This window comes from Nicotiana sylvestris, chromosome 5 (genome assembly GCF_000393655.2).
Source record: "Nicotiana sylvestris chromosome 5, ASM39365v2, whole genome shotgun sequence".
Classification (NCBI taxonomy): domain Eukaryota; kingdom Viridiplantae; phylum Streptophyta; class Magnoliopsida; order Solanales; family Solanaceae; genus Nicotiana; species Nicotiana sylvestris.
In genome coordinates, this window is record NC_091061.1 from 40,462,618 (window position 1) to 40,480,303 (window position 17,686).

A 17,686-nucleotide genomic window follows, 5' to 3' on the forward strand; every position below is an offset into this window, starting at 1 on the left:
TTTTTAACACAAATTTAATTTTTTTTTTAAGTTTCGGTTAAATCTATATCCAAATGCGAGCAAAGGCTTGAGCATACTGGGTGACGAAAATCTGGCCGAAGTAATCTTTTGACGGAAACGACTTGTGAGAAGCACATGAGAGTTTGAACTGAAAAAACTATTGGAATGGATTTCTTCCGGATTTATTTCTCTCAATTCATATTTTTAAAGAAAAATGCTAACTTTAGGATCTCGACAAAAAATGATGCTAGTGAAGGTTCAAAAAAGATATAAAAATTGATTCATTCGCTATTTCATAAAATATTAAGTAAAGGGAAGCGTATGGTTGGTTGAATTTGCTGGACTAAGGTTTTTCTTACGATACAACTGGGAAGAAATGAATCATAAGAAATGCGCCTCAATGGTTCTTTGAAGCAGTTCATGTGTTTCTTAATGAGCTAATTCAGCATAAGATAACTATTGTTGTGCTTGTGTGTATTAATTAAATATAATGGGAGATTAAAAGTGCTCAACTTTGACGAATGTAAAAGATAAAAAGTGTTCAATTTTGATAAACATAGAAGATTAATGGAAAATCTTGGATCAACTCCTAAATATTGAGGCGCTGTTGTTTTTCTTACAGAAGTCAAACCAAAAAGCAAGTTTCAAAATGAAACCAGAAAGACTTTTTCCAATGCAAACTCTACAAGAGAAAAAGGAGGACCTTGTCCAGCATCAACTACGGGCAAAGACATCCTCCTGTTTGTTCAGTTCAGACTTGAGAGAAAGGAAAAGAGCATGCAGCTGGTTACTTTTTGAAAGAGATAGTGATATTATATGGTACAGGTATTGTGTGTTAGCTAAAATAGGAATAGTCAAAACAAAAATAAGCAAAGCTGGGAATGGCAGTTAACGTGAGAGGATGATATCTCTGTCCTATAGACCAAATCCCTCAACCCCACCAAATCTTTAACAGTGTCGAGTAGTTCAAATACTGCATATTTTCACTGAAAGGAAATAGTAAGGAAGTAGGATGCTTTCATTGAAATAGGAAAGCATTAATTGGTTTGTCAAACAACTCTGTCCTTAGCACGATTTTGGTGCTTTAGTAGGAGCATCAACAGGGAACAATAGCGTGTTTTATAGTCAAATATGGGAGAGGAAAGAGGCAAGTAAATGAGAAGAACAAAAGCAAAAGTACTTGACTGACTGCAGCTTTCAGCCATTTTGCTTATTGCAATTCCTACTTTGGAGTAATTTGTGCAGCTAAGTACAGATAAGGTCACTTTCCTTCTTGTTCTTTCTCTAGACCTTAGGACTAGTGGTTATTACCTACTTAAGCATACTTTGACCCTTGGATATTAAAACATGCTAAGAAAAATTATTTGCCCCCCCCCCTTAAACCAAATATTTGAACAAGCTACAAATTAAAATAATAATATCACTTAGGAGAGGTTTATTTTATACTCTTTTTATTCTATTTTATGTGAATTTATTTTCTTATTAGCATGTTTAAAAAATAATGATTATTTTATAAATTTAAAAATATTTAACACCACAAGTTTAAAGAAAGTTATAGCCACACAAATGTTATACTTTACTTAAAATCATAAATTTCAAAAGTTTTTTTTTTATATGTGTTATTTAAAATGGATTCACATAAATTGAAACGATGAGAGTAAATATTTTTATGCAAATACATTCATTTATTGGTGCAAATATCAAGTATGAGTTTAAATATAAACTTTGGTATTACGGGAGACATTTGATAATATTTTTGTATTAAATAAATATTATAGAGAAGCGGTTAGACCGGTCATGATGTATGGGGTTGAGTGTTGGTCTGTTAAGAACTCACACTTCCAAAAGATGAATGTAACAGAAATGAGGATGTTGAGGTGAATGTGCAGGCACAAGATTAAGAATGCTGATATTGGGGAGAATGCAGACGTGGTTCCCATTGATGACAAGAGGCGGGAAGCGGGGCTCAGATGGTTCAGGCACATACAGAGGAGAAACCCAACTGCTCCGGTAAGGAGAAGTGAACGGCTGGCTTTAGAGGGTACGAGAAGAAGTAGAAAATATGAATATTGAGGACATTAAAATCAATTAAAAAGTTATTTTATATAGATCGAAAAAATATAACCATGGTTGTTCACACGACGGTCCATGTTATTACCAGTTTAGCTTTTAATTCTAATTAAATATTTATAGTCTTACACAACTTTTTTTAAATATTTTTTTAGAGAGTTACGTTGAATGAGGCTGAAACCAAATTTGAATGGAGTAGTATGTTCTATACTACGTGCACATACATTGCTAGGAGAAAATTAGGAATGCCAATTTTGGTTTTTTAATTTGGCCGTTTAATTATGAGCACGCTAATAAACATGACAAAATAAAAATATTGGTTACAAAAAATCAGAAAATTATTTTGGTAGCAATTTTCTCATGAAAATATATTAAAAACAATTATAATGTTCTTTTTGAATTAAATTAGACTAACTTTTAAAACGTCCCAACTAAAATATAAAAATTGATTATACAAACACAAGAATTTTCACACTAAATCCCTGAGAATTGATTGAAAAATAAACTCTAATTCTGATTTTTACATGAATTTCATATTTTTACTCCTTCGAGAATAGTATTAACGTCTGATGTTAGTTAGATGATGTCATGTTTATGACTTTTTAGAATTAACACAAGAATATATAACTTTTTGAAAATATAAATATAATAATTCTAAATCTTCAAAGTTATATGATCTTGTTAAAACTAAAAAGGATGCATAACTTATAAAATTAAAGTAATAAAATTATAAATCTTAAATAAACTTTATGTTAAATATATTGACTGAGATGACTAAGAACTCATGTCGAACAAAGTTTCTTCATTTATTGAGTAGTAAAATAAAATCAAGAATCATCAATTTTAGGGACTTAAATTTTTTTCTTGACATATATTTCATGATTCAATAAGAAATTTAATAAAAAAATTTAAAAATTTGTTCTCATAGAGATAAAAATACACGCACAACGTGCATATCTTAAACTAGTGTTTTATAATAGTAACAATTATGTACGTAACTGAAGTTATATCCTTAAAGTAAAGTGTAATTTCATAATTCATACTAAGTCGGCTTCCTTTCTTGATGAAAATTAAGAAATCATGATTGCATTATTCATAAGAATAATAATATTTGTACCAAAACTTGTATGTTTGCACTAATTATTAGAGTTATTGTTTGCTCAAGATAGTTCTAGAAATCTACAAAATGGCATAAATTGTACCTCCCCCATTCCCTTTTATTTGATTTTTAGCAGTTTTTATTTGTTCCGAAATGATTATGTTTTCCACAAAACCGAGTAGGTGTTAATATTTTAAAAATACCCTCTACTTGCGGTGGAAAAGATTTGAAAAAAGGTTTTTAAAGGGCAGTTTCGTCTGTATATATGCTTTTCCATATATTAAAAATCATGATATTGTTAATGACGTGGTTTGCAATGTATGCGAATAATACTAAATAGGGTATATAACTAATTGTGACAATCCGATAGGTCGTTTTGAGTACTAGCCTTTATTTTCATGTTTCGGAATCTCTATTAGCTTCATTTGATATTTTTCGATTTGTGTGCGTGATCCGTGTCATTTTCTGGAAATTTTTTTTACGTAAAAATTGGAAGAAATAGTAATTTTAGGCTTAAAATGGGACTTGAGTAGATCATGGTCAACATTCTTGGTAAACGACCTCAGATCGGTGTTTTGATGATTCTGATAAGATGTTATTACACTTGTGTGCATGTTTGCTTTGGAGCCCGATGGGCTCGGGTGAGTATCGGATGAACTTGGGATAGTTTGCTACTGCTGGTACATTACTGCAGATCTCGCATTTGCAAGCCTCGCTTTTGCGATCAAGAGATCGCATTTGCGAGCATGGGCCTGGGCTGGGTGACCTCGCATTTGCGAGGAAAATGTTCGTTTTTGCGAAGTGTTGGCGGCCGCTTTTGCAAATATCTTGGTCGCATTACCGACCAATGGTAATTATTGTCAGCTTCGCATTTGCGAAGTATTTGGGCATATTTTCGATGGGCGGACCTTTCGCATTTGCGAAAAAAATGTCGCATTTACGATGGGGGACCTTCGGTGTTGGTACTAACCGTGTATAGCGGAGACTGCTTGAATTCAACTACTATATGATATACTCGGATTCGACTGCTCGATGTTGGTCCCCTACACGCTGCTAGGACCAACACCGAAATCTGCACAAGAACAACAAAAGTAAAACATAAGTACAATCGAGCTCATGTACTCTGTAAATGTCGAGCCTAACCTCAACAAAGTAGTGACAAGGTCATGACAAGACACTCATAATAAACCTGAACAAATAGTAATAACAAAATACAGAAATAGAATGTAAAGCAGTATACTCATAAAAACGGACCCGAAGGTCAACTACGAGAGGGCCCCAGAATAACATGATCTCAAATCTCATATCACATTACCAAGATAAACTCTAAAATTACAAACAGTTACAACACATCATACTCTGTTGCAGTATGCAACCCGATCCCAATATCAATTCATTTCAATATTGTTGCGGCGTACAACCCGATCCTAATGCCAACTCATTAACATAAATAACTCAACACAACCAACAACAAAAATCTCAACACGAAAGGGAAATGAAACGTACGAAACATTAAGGAACTAAGAGTACAACGGAGTATAACCAACACCTCGTATTTATTATTCTCTACTAATCACCAATACAAGAATAGCTAAGAACGCAAAGAAATCAGAATAATATAGTAAAGTGGAACAAGTAATGAAAAGTCAATGAAAGCAAGTTAAACATGAAGCAGATAAGTCGATACAATTAATACAATTAGGAACACATAGTAGGTAAACAGATATTGAGTGATGTCAAGAGATAACATGGAATAAGTGATGACATAAAGGTAAATAACATAATCCCGCATGCTTTAGCCCATGATGGTGCATATACACTCGTCACCTGGCATATACAACGTTCCTCACATAATTCACATAACAAATAGACCAACAAGTCCTAATTCCCTCAAATCAAAGTTGGACACGATACTTACCTCTTTGCGTAACCAACTCAACAATCCACCACGGCTTTTCCTTTCGAACAAGCCTCCAAACCAACCAAATCTAGCCAAATATCGTTCAAAAGATGTATAATAAGCTTTAGAAACTACCCATAAATGAAAAAGAAACAATTTTTGATGAAATTGAAAAAAGTCAACAAAAATCACCCTCGAGTTTGCTTGGTCAAAATCCAAGATCCGAACTATAATTTAATATTCATTCATCCCCGAGTCTGGTTATGTGATTTATTTTGAAATTCGACCTTAATTTGAGGTCTAAATCTTAATTTTACAAAATTCATAAATTCTACCATGAAAATTTCAGATTTGATATTAAAAACTCATGAAAAGTAATGGGAAATGAAAGAAAGTGAATTGGAGTTGCTTACCAATGATTTTAGGAAGAAAAGCTCTCAAGAAAATCGCCTCTAGAGTATTTAGGGTTGAGAAATAGTGTAAAATGAGCTAAGTCCCATTTTTTTCCTCTTTTACCCAGCTGCAGGTATCGCAATAGTGAACTCTTGTGCGCAATTGCGGAACCCGCATTTACGACAACGGATCGAAAATACGATACGTGTATCAGTTGCCCAGAAGTCGCGAATGTGATATTTTGTTTACGGATGCAGAAGGTCCCCCATCTCATAGGCGCCCAAATGCTTCGCAAATGCGACCAAGATATTCACAAAAGCGGTTGGCCACACTTCGCAAAAGCGAACATTTTCTCGCAAATGCGAGGTCACTCAGCCCAGGCCCATGCTCGTAAACACGATCTTTTGATCGCAAAAGTGAGGCTCGCAAAATCGAGCATCGGAAATATAAGCCAGACCTTGCAAATGCGAGATCTACAGTAATTGATCACGCCCAACTATGCCTTATAAAAGGACAATGCGGAAGTTGCAAATATAACCTGAGTATTTATGCCCAGAGTCGAATCCACAGAGAATTAATCTATCAATTACTTTCGTTGGACTTACTAAATTCTTTAGAATCAACTTCCTCAAACGTTGTGAATAACAGTTGATGGTATATTTAATAACTAAGATTGAAAGTCAATAAACAGTTGTAAACTAAATATGCTTAAGTTGTGAACAATAATGAGAAGGTTCTAAGGTAGTGATTTCCCCTATTGATGGAATACCTTCTGTTTATGTTTCATATAGATTTACCAACACATCTCTATCAATCATGAACACTCTTTTTACCGTGAATCTCTCCCGAGTAATCACGATAATTTACTAGACGCACTCTTCCGAGATACGCTAGTTGGCTTTGTTTATTACAGTTCACTTTAGATTGCACCCAAGACTTTGTTATCCCTAATCCCACCTTTAAACCCGCAGTTATAGATCTCTCTTATACTTTGGGAGTGATGTTGTTCAATAATTACCTAAATATGCACTATCTCTCGAGTTATGCATACTAAATAGGCACAACTAATTAAGGATCCTGTCAATTAACTACAACAAACACGTAGTTGAACAAATAGAGATTAAACTGGCAAACTATATTAACATAATCAAGAAGTTCATCCTTCAATAGGTTCCATCAAAACCCTAGACAAAGGATTTAGCTACTCATGACAATGGGTAAATAAACTATGAAAATATTCATGATCAAAATTGCAAGAAAAATAAAGAGAAGAAGAAAATATGATGTTTTGAGTGATCTCTCACACTTGTTTTTCTTGTCAAAATACTTTCTAAAATATTACATGCCTCCCTTGGGCGAGTTCTGTTGTTTAATATAGGGTTTTGGGCTAAAAATTCCGTGTTTTGCACTTCAGCCCCTCAATTTTCCGTTTCCTATTGCAGTCCTACCGCGGTTACGCCAGGACCGCGGCCAACTAGCCTCTCAGAATCCGCAACAGCCTTCTGCCGCGGTCCGACCGCGGTTACGCCGGGATCGCGGTAGTCCATCTCCAGTTCTGGTTTTGCTGCCTTCGCGTGGTGCACTTAGAGGATATTGTATGATTGGCCTCTTTTTCTCCGTAATTGATCCCAGAAGTACTTCATAGACTTCTTTTATTGTATATAGCCTGCAAAGCATGAAAAACACTAATCAGAGCATTTTGTTATCACTTTTTACCATAAAAACTATACAAGAAGGTGGTTCTTTAGGGCCTAATTATAGTCTAATTCACCTATTATTAACACCCCACTCTTAAATCTTTGCTCGTCCTCGAGTAAGTTGAACCACACTTCTAGGCCTAATCGTTCGATGCATTACCCAGTTTATGTCACACCCGCCATTATGAAAGAACAATCTAAGCAGTGCAACAGCCACACCTCAGATGAAGACTCTAATGCCATGCCACACTCGTGCTTACTCTAGTTACTCTAAATAGAGGTGAAAACTTGCTTTTTCTTCCTAAGTCGCATGCCCTCACATCACATTTCTGAGAGAAGTTTCACACACATAAAATCAATCAACAAGGAACTATAGATAGAACGAATCCACTCACTCTCAGCAAAGAACATTCACATACCACACAGATACACCATAAGCTTGCCCTTAGTGTAATACTCTACTAATCGAGCTGTTCAGTCCAAGATCAAGAGGTCTTTATTTGGTTATAATGTAGGCTAAGGGACATTTAGGATATATTTGGATATAGTGACTAACATCCCTAAGCACTTTTAATACAATCGTTCCCTTTATTTCAATTTCTATGTTCAACCCAATCATTCTTCCACACTTGTTTCATAGGCTACCCCACTTTTCTTTAGGTGTAACTGGCCTCTTTTTTTTTCATAGCCATTTCACCATTCAAGTATTTTCCTGATTTTCCTTTTCCCACTCCATTACTACCCCACACTTTGACTTTTATATGCTCTTTAACGATTCAAGTGCTTCTAGGAGGTACAGGTTCAAACAGTCAAACTATTCAAACACAGGGATGTAGGTTGTTGTAAGGTTATCAAAGAACAGGTTTCAGGCTCGAAGGGGTTAGCTATGACAATATGTACAAGTGGATTCATAATTATACAGGCTACACAAGGAACTTCCTCAATCATCTCTAAGGCCAAACAACTTCTATTTCGCTTTGCAAACACACAAGGCAAGTTCTAGGTATTGCATGCAAGCACAGAATACAAATATTATCTCACACACACTTGGCATGTAACTCATTCCGAATTAGTTTGTCAACACACTCACGTGAGCGTTCAAGAAAGACAAGGTGTGCAGAATTAAGGCATAAAATTACGAGTCTACAAACGAGCCTAGACGTCGCACCCTCAAGTTCGTTTTCGTTATTTGCAGGTGTGTACATTACGGGTTGCATTCTTGCCTTCATACATCTTGGTCCAATAGAGTCCTAAGGGTCCTAAAAATATTAAAGAAAAATCTACCTAACCCGATTCAATAAAAGCCCTTGGAAAAGAACCGTGGTCAAAAGAAAAACTAAGGAGAAATTACTACACTACCTAAAAAGAAAAAAGAAAATTAAAAAAAATCTAAATGGACTACTTCCCTCAAGAGTACTGTCCAAGTGGTCCGTCCTCAGGAAGAGTCTTCTACATTTATTTATTTTACAACCAATGTATATGTACACTAACAATATACCACTAAAGCAAGTCTCCCACCCCACACAAAAAGAATATGGCATGTCCTCATGTCATAACACAAATAAAGTGCAGAAGGGTAAGAAGACTTCCCTGAGCGTCACTCGAAGTCAGAGACGGTGCTGGGATCTACATGACAAGCCCTCCCCAAAGCACGGAACCAAGCTATCATCCGGCTCTCAGACCTAGCCTGCCGCTGAGACATGGCATCCATACACACATGCAGGCCATCCACCGAGAAATGAAGATCTGCCACCTCTTCCTCCAAAGAATGCAACATGGGTCGGCTGGACTGTGATCTAGAGAACCCTGCCCCAGTATGGGGTCGCCGAGAGGATCCGGCTCCATCATAGGATCTCCTGGATGGTGCCATGGGTCTTGGGGCATCATCCTCATCATCAAGCTCAATGGTTGTGGGTGCATCTCTGCCCACTGTGATCTTTGAAGCTCTGAATGCCGTTTTTGCGGGCAAAGCTCCATCTGTAAGATTGGTGGGGACACCATCCAGCAGACACAACCTCTTTACAAGTGAGGGGAAGTAAAACTCCTTAGATAGCAGGGGTGACCGAAGGATCATTTCATCTCCAATAATTCTCGCCACATCAAAGTATTTCTTGGTGATGAAGCACCACACCAATAGAGCACGTAGGTGGTTCACATCTGTCGTGTTGCCCGTCGGCAATAACCGGCTGCAAATAATGGTGAACCAGCACTTAGCCTCATGTGTGAACGACTTGGAGTGAAGGGTAATGTTTTCCTGTAGCCAGATTGGTCGACCCCCTGCGCAGATTATCTCAATCATAGTGTCCCAAGTGACCTCTTGGGCATCGTGGTAATGATCAATGTCACCAGTGAACTGGGGCAGCTGCAAGACCTGGCGAATCTTCAGATTTGAGGCATCTACCACCCTGCCCCACACAATCACAGACCGGCACAAATTTTTCGGCCAGTTCGCGTAGAACTCCCGGACTATCATCTGGTTTGCCGTCTCAGGTTCATCAAACAAGAACTCCATATCCCTCCGTCTGACTTCCTCATACATGTCTGCTTTTTCAATACGGAGGGCAGCCCTGTCAACAGGAATCTCAGGGATAAAGCTTTTGGTGGCCTTAGCATGAAACGCGTCCTCTACCTCCTGTGACTGGAACCTGGTGGCATCATATATTGGCATTTGGGATGTCTTGCCGAGCTCTTTCGCCTTTTTCGGGTCATATTACCTACAGACAATTCAGGGTAACAATGAGATGCATCCTAACATGTGTCAGTCGAATGGGTACTCAGACTTCGTCACCCGATGGCACCAAACATTTTTCTTTTGTCAAACAATGCTAGTATACCCAACTAGTAAGGTGCCCAAAGTTGACAACCTCCACTATTGCCCTCACACCACTATTAATTCTACAATTCCGCCATATAATACCCCACACAATCTCCCACAAGTGAATCATGTCAAATGCTACCACCACCACAAACTAAGAAGGGCACAAAGTGCTCCAAAATTTTACAACACACCCTAATTTTCGGCCATTTAGGCCCCTCCACCAAGATTCACCCGAAAAAATTTGTTTAGGCTTCCAAATATTCTAAAAATCTCCCCCAAGTTAAGCACAATGAAAACCCAACCATTTAAGCCTCAATTATGTCCAAAAGAAGCAAATAATGGAGAAAAGGAAAGAAAAGAAAGAAAAAAATAAAAAATTTACACTAAAACACTACCTAGGGTGTAATTGAAACTAATTTAGACTATTTATTACACTAAGTTATGGAAAAGAAAGAGAAAAGAATAGAGAAGCTTACCTTGAGGATAAATGGAAGGGATAGGTTGTGGAGAGAGAGAGATGGAGAAGAAAGGAGGGGCAACAATGGGGGTTTGAGGGATAGGAGATGGTGTGAAAGAGAGAAGGGGATGGGGGATGCGGGTGGTTTGAAGAAAAGAAGGGTTTGGGGGAATAGTGGGAGGTTAGGTTTATTAAAAGGGGGGAAAAAAAGGAAAAAAAATAAATTCTGCACTTACCTGGCCTGCGCTGGTCTGCCGCGGTCCTACCACGGTTACGCTGGGACCGCGGTAGACCTCTTTCAGAGGGGGTATTTGATCGCGGTCCTACCATGATTACGATGGGACCGCGATAGACTTCTTTCAGTGGAGGTCCTTGACCGCGGTCCGACCGTGGTTACGTTGGAACCGCGGTCCGACCGTGGTTACGCTGGAACCGTGGTCTGGGCGTGTTCCTGCTACTTACTTTTTTTTATGCTTTACACTTACAACACATTCTTGGGTTGCCTCCCACGCAGCGCCTGATTTAACATCGCGACACGACGCAGATGAGCGCATTTAATGCTCGCTCGACCTCTGTGATTCAGTCAGGTGTAGCTCAGACACTTCCTTTGGTTCGCTCATGCACACATATAGTTTCAATCTCTGCCCATTGACTCTAAATGTATGAGAGTCTTTTTCTGTGGCAATCTCGATAGCACCTGAAGGGAAAACTTCGACCACTCTGAATGGTCCAGACCATCGTGACCTGAGTTTACCCTGAAATAGCCTTAATCGTGAGTTATAAAGCAACACCATATCTCCAGGATTGAAATTTCTCTCCACAATGTTCTTGTCGTGCAACCTCTTTATTCTTTCCTTGTACAACTTTGTGCTCTCAAAAGCAAGATGTCTGAACTCGTCGAGCTTATGCAATTCTGTGATTCTCATTGTGCCCGCAACCTCAATGTCTAGATTCAGCTGTTTCAGTGCCCACCACGCTCTATGTTCAAGTTCCACTAGCAAATGGCAGGCCTTCCCAAACACCAGCTTATATGGTGACATACCAATCGGTGTTTTAAAAGCAGTTCTATAGGCCCAGAGTGCATCATCTAACTTTTTTGCCCAATCAGTTTTTGTGGCGTTCACAGTCTTGGTTAGCACACTCTTTATCTCTCTGTTGGACACTTCAACCTGCCCACTAGTTTGTGGGTGATAAGGGGTAGCCACCTTGTGGCGTACATCATACTTTGCAAGCAACTTCTCGAAAGCTCTATTACAGAAGTGAGTGCCTCCGTCACTGATAATCGCTCTTGGTATCCCAAATCTGGTGAATATGTTCTTCTTCAAAAACTCCACCACCACTCTTGCATCATTAGTGGGCAACGCTGCAGCTTCTACCCCTTTGGACACGTAATCCACAGCAACAAGTATGTACTTATTGCCATAGGAGCTGACGAAGGGACCCATGAAGTCAATCCCCTAGACATCAAACACTTACACCTCTTGAATTGGGTTCATGGTCATCTCATGGCGACGGGAAATGTTCCTGGTCCGCTGACATTCATTGCAGCCCTTCACCTATTGGTGCGCATCTTTAAACACTGTTGGCCAAAAGGATCTGGCCTCAAGCACTTTCACAGCTATCCTGACCCCTCCAAAATGTCCTCCATAAGCCGATGCATGAAAAGCCTGCAAAACAAAAAATTATTCTATCTCCGGGACACACCTCCGGATCATATTGTCAACACAAATTCTAAACAGGTAAGGCTCATCCCAATAATACATGCGGAAGTCACGATAAAACTTTTTCTTTTGTACAGATGAAAGGTCATAGGGAACTATACCGCAGGCTAGGTAATTTGCAAAGTCTGCATACCATGGCACTTTCTCAAGATTAGTTGCGAGCAGCTGCTCATCTGGAAAGGTTTCCAGAATATCTTCAACCTCAACTGTATTTTCATCTCCCTCAAGTCATGATAGATGATCAGCGACTTGGTTCTCTGTGCCCTTACGGTCACGAATTTCAAGGTCGAATTCTTGCAGCAGCAACACCCAACGAATCAGGCGCGGCTTAGACTCCTTCTTCTCAATCAAGTACCTGAGAGCTGCATAATCAGTGTATACAATTACCTTAGAACCAATCAGATATGATTTGAACTTGTCGAAAGCAAACACCACAACCAACATCTCCTTCTCAGTCACAGTATAATTCAGCTGGGCTCCACTCTACGTTCTACTTGCATAGTAGATTGGATGCATCAGCTTGTTTTTCCGCTGTCCCAGCACTGCCCCCACTGCGTAGTCACTGGCATCACACATGAGTTCGAATGGTTGCTCCCAGTTGGGGGCAACAATGATAGGTGTTGTGACCGGTCTCTTTTTTATCACCTCGAATGCTACCCTGCAATCATCAGAAAATAAGAAAGGGTGATCTTTTTCTAACAACTTACAGAGAGGATTGGCAATTTTTGAGAAGTCTTTTATGAATCTCCGGTAGAAACCGGCATGCCCAAGGAAGCTTCTGATTGCTTTGACTGAAGTTGGAGGAGGTAGCTTTGCTATTACATCCACTTTAGCACGATCCACCTCAATTCCTTTGCTTGACACCCGGTGCCCCAAGACTATGCCTTCTTGTACCATGAAGTGACACTTCTCCCAGTTCAGAACCAAGTTAGTCTCGATACACCGTTTCAGCACACGCGTCAAATTTATCAGGCACTCATCAAATGAATTCCCCATCACTGAGAAGTCATCCATGAACACCTCCATTATGTCCTCTACCATGTCAGTGAATATAGCCATCATGACCGTTGGAATGTGGCGGGTGCGTTGCATAGGCCAAAGGGCATCCTCCGAAAGGCATAAATGCCATAAGGGCAAGTGAAAGAGGTCTTCTACTGTCCTCCGGTGCAATGGAGATATGGTTTTATCCTGAGTACCCGTCCAGAAAACAGAAGTGTGACCTCCCTGCCAGTCTGTCTAACATCTGATCAATGAAGGGAAGTGGGAAGTGGTCTTTTCGGGTGGCTAGATTTAGCTTTCTATAATCCATGCAAATTCTCCAGCCCGTGACTGTTCTTGTAGAGATCAATTTATTGTTATCATTATTAACTACCATCATGCCACCCTTTTTAGGTACACATTGAACTGGGCTAACCCAACTGCTGTCAGAGATTGGGAAGATAATTCCTGCGTCTAACCACTTTATTACTTCCTTCTTCACCACTTCCTTCATGTTAGGGTTCAGCCTTCTTTGGTGTTGCCTGGAAGGTTTGTGTCCCTCTTCCAGTAGAATTTTGTGCATATAGTAGGCGGGGATGATCCCCTTTATGTTTGTCATGGTCCACCCAATGGCAGTCTTGCACTCCTTAAGTACCTGCAAAAGTTGTTGCGCCTGCACATTTAACAAACTAGATGAGATAATAACAGGTAATGTGGAGTTAGGTCCAAGGAATTCATACCTGAGATGGTTGGGCAATGGCTTTAACTCTAGCTTTGGTGGTTCTTCGATAGATGGCTTGGCTGGAGGAGTCTCTCGATTTTCCAAGTGCAAGGGCTCAAATTCGAGAGTTCTATCCCATAACCCTCTACCCTCTAATGTCAACACCCATTCTGCCAGCTCCTCTCCATTCACCTCATCCAAATTCATTAAACATGCAGCAAGGGGGTCCTCAATGGTTAGCACCTCATCATCAGTCTCCACGATTACATACACGACATCAATAAGAGAACAATTGGCGAATTCACTTGGTCGCCTCATAGATTTCTGCACATTAAATGTTATCTCCTCATCGTTCAATCTCATCTTGAGCTCCCTGGTTTCATAATCAATGAGAGCTCTCCCTATGGCCAAGAATGGTCTTCCCAAAATTATGGGAATCTCTTCATCCACTCTGCAGTCTAAGATCACAAAATCTGCAGGGAACACAAATTTCCCTACCTGAACTAGCACATCATCCAGTATACTAGAGGGTCGTTTCACTGTCTTGTCAACCAGTTGTAACAACATAGAGGTGGGTCTAGCTCTTCCAATGCCCAGCCTCTTATAAATCGCCAGGGGCATAAGATTGATGTTGGCCCCTAGATCACACAGTGCTTTAGCAAAAGCAAAATTACCAATAGTGCATGGAATTGTAAAGCTCCCTGGGTCAGACAGCTTTTCTGCAATTGGTCTAGTCACCACTGCACTACATGTCTGAGTAAGAGTAACTGTGGCCAAGTCTTGGAAATTAAACTTTCGGGACATCAAGTCCTTCATTATTTTTGCATACCCAGGCATCTCCTTCAAAGCTTCAATCAATGGTATGTTTACCTGGATTTGTTTCAGCATTTCGAAGAACTTATTGTATTGTTCCTCCTTTTGGTACTTAGCCAGCCTCTGAGGGAAAGGTCCAGGAGGTCTCTTCTTCCAAATCAACTGGGATTGATCCTTATCAGCTGCTACATCAACTACTGGTTCCTGGACTGTCTCAGCTTCTTTCTCGGTCGCATTTTGGATGCTAATTTCTTCCTGGGAAGGCTGGACTAGCACCTACGTCAGTTTCGTTGACTCATCCAGCTCAATGGGCACTGGTATAAGTGTCTCAACTTGTCTAGTTTCTCGAGCCATCTCTTGCTCTACATCCAGATCTCTACCATTACGTAGACTTACCGCCATTAGCTGCTTTGGGCCTTGATCTTTTGGATTTATCTGGGTGTCTGCAGGTAGTGTCCCATGAGGACGATTGTTTAGAGACATAGAAATTTGGCCCACCTGCACTTCAATATTCTTGATTGCTGCATCATGTCCATCCACTCTCTCATTAATCTTTGCATTAGACCCAATAACCTGCTGCATCATTGCCTCAAGTCTAGCAAACCCATCTTCCTGCCTTCTACCATGCTGTTGCTGATGAGGGTTATACCCCTGTTGCTGATTCTGATTATTATATCCCTGTGGCCTTGGGTAAGGTGCCATATTGTTAGGGGGTCTCATACCTCCCATGTTTCCATTGTTAAACTGTGGATGGACTGGCTTGTATTGCTGATTTTGCTGGCCCCAATTCTGACCACCCTGTCTCTGGCCTCCATAATTAGACACATAATTCATGTCTTCAGGGTAGTGGTGATGATCATGTTCTGCATTCCATTGGTTACCGATTGGCTGACTAATGCAAGATGCGCACAAGCCCCCATTGGTAGTATCTACGATGTGTACCTGCTGCTTCTACCCTGACTCTTCCACCTTTTTGGTGAGTATACTCATCTGTGTCAATAAGGTGGCCATATTTTCAGCCATAGAGTTGGATGGATCTAAGGGCACCGAGTGAACCACTGGAGTGATAGGTGCATTCCTGGTTGTCCATCCCGAATTTTGTGTCATCTTGTCAAGTAGACTCTGGCCTTCTCTCCATGTTTTGCTCAAAAATGCTCCACCAGCTGAAGCATCAATAATGTTCTTCATGCTATCTGACAATCCCATGTAAAACCGCTGCCCCAATATCAGATCTGGAATACCATGGTGCGGGCATATAACCAACATCCCTTTAAAGCGCTCCCATGTTTCATGCAGTGTCTCTATTGGTCTCTGTTTAAAACTCAAACTTTCATCAATTTGTTGAGCAGTCTTATTGGGTGGGTGGAACTTGTTATGGAATTGCCTGACTAACTCATCCCAAGTTGTTATAGAATTTATGGGAAGTGAGTTTAGCCAAGTCTGGGCAGCTCCTATCACTGAGAATGGAAACAATAACAACTTGATTGCTTCAGGAGTTACATTGGGCTGCTTTTGGGTTTTGCAGATAGAGAGGAAGTTCTTCAAGTGCTGCTGAGGATCTTCGACTTGCGACCCCGAAAATAGTCCCTTGTTCTGCAACAAGTGCAGCATGTTATTCGTAATTTGGAATGACTCAGCCTGTATCTACAGAACTACAATGGCTGTGGACAGATTTTCAGCGGTGGGTTGTGTCCAGTCATAGAGAGCAGCCTCTAGCACTATTGGTACCGCTGGGTTTTCCTCGTGATCCCCCATGACTATTTCGAATTGTGCAGTTGTTGGTTGTTGTTTATTTTTCCGATTAGCCCGATTCAAGGCCTTGAAAACTTTCTCGGGATCTGATAATGCTTCAAATACTTCACTAGATCTCGATGAGTTTCTAGGTATGCACCTGTGCAGCCAAGTCAACAAACGTTAAAATTTCAATGTAAAAATTGGGTATAGAGAAAAAATGACTACAATAAGAATTTTTGTACTTCTTTCAATTGTTATTGATAATACCGTTAATTCCCCGGCAACGGCGCCAAAATTTGATCACGCCCAACTATGCCTTATAAAGGACAATGCGGACGTTGCAAATATAACCTGAGTATTTATGCCCAGAGTCGAATCCACAGAGAATTAACCTATCAATTACTTTCGTTGGACTTACTAAATTCTTTAGAATCAACTTCCCCAAACGTTGTGAATAACAGTTGATGGTATATTTAATAACTAAGATTGAAAGTTAATAAACAGTTGTAAACTAAATATGCTTAAGTTGTGAACAATAATGAGAAGGTTCTAAGGTAGTGATTTCCCCTATTGATGGAATCCCTTCTGTTTATGTTTCATATAGATTTACCAACACATCTCTATCAATCATGAACACTCTTTTTACCGTGAATCTCTCCCGAGTAATCACGATAATTTACTAGACGCACTCTCCTTGATACGCTAGCGGAATTCGTTTATTACAGTTCACTTTAGATTGCACCCAAGACTTCGTTATCCTTAATCCCGCCTTTAAACCCGCAGTTATAGATCCTTCTTATACTTTGGGAGTGATGTTATTCAACAATTACCTAAATATGCACTCTTTCCCGAGTTATGCATACTAAATAGGCACAACTAATTGAGGATCCTGTCAATTAACTACAACAAACACGTAGTTGAACAAATAGATTAAACTGGCAAACTATATTAACATAATCAAGAAGTTCATCGTTCAATAGATTCCATCAAAACCCTAGACAAAGGATTTAGCTACTCATGACAAGGGGTAAATAAACTATGAAAATATTCATGATCAAAATTGCAAGAAAAATAAAGAGAAGAAGAAAATATGATGTTTTGAGTGATCTCTCACAATTGTTTTTCTTGCCAAAGTAATTTCTAAAACATTACATGCCTCCCTTGGGCGAGTTTTATTGTTTAATATAGGGTTTTGGGCTAAAAATCCCGTGTTTTGCACTTCAGTCCCTCAATTTTTCGCTTCCTATCGCGGTCCTACCGCGGTTACGCCAGGACCGCGGCCAAC

The 17,686-nt window shown here is 39.7% G+C and overlaps 1 non-coding gene and 1 pseudogene across 1 annotated transcript; one reads left to right on the forward strand and one right to left on the reverse strand.

Moving 5' to 3' along the window:
- Positions 1–10,988: 10,988 nt before the first annotated feature.
- Positions 10,989–16,422, reverse strand: LOC138868545 (uncharacterized; annotated as a pseudogene).
- LOC138869862 (small nucleolar RNA R71) lies at positions 15,905–16,011 on the forward strand. The gene has a single exon (XR_011400112.1). It is a non-coding gene; the product is annotated as a small nucleolar RNA R71 (small nucleolar RNA).
- Positions 16,423–17,686: the final 1,264 nt, after the last annotated feature.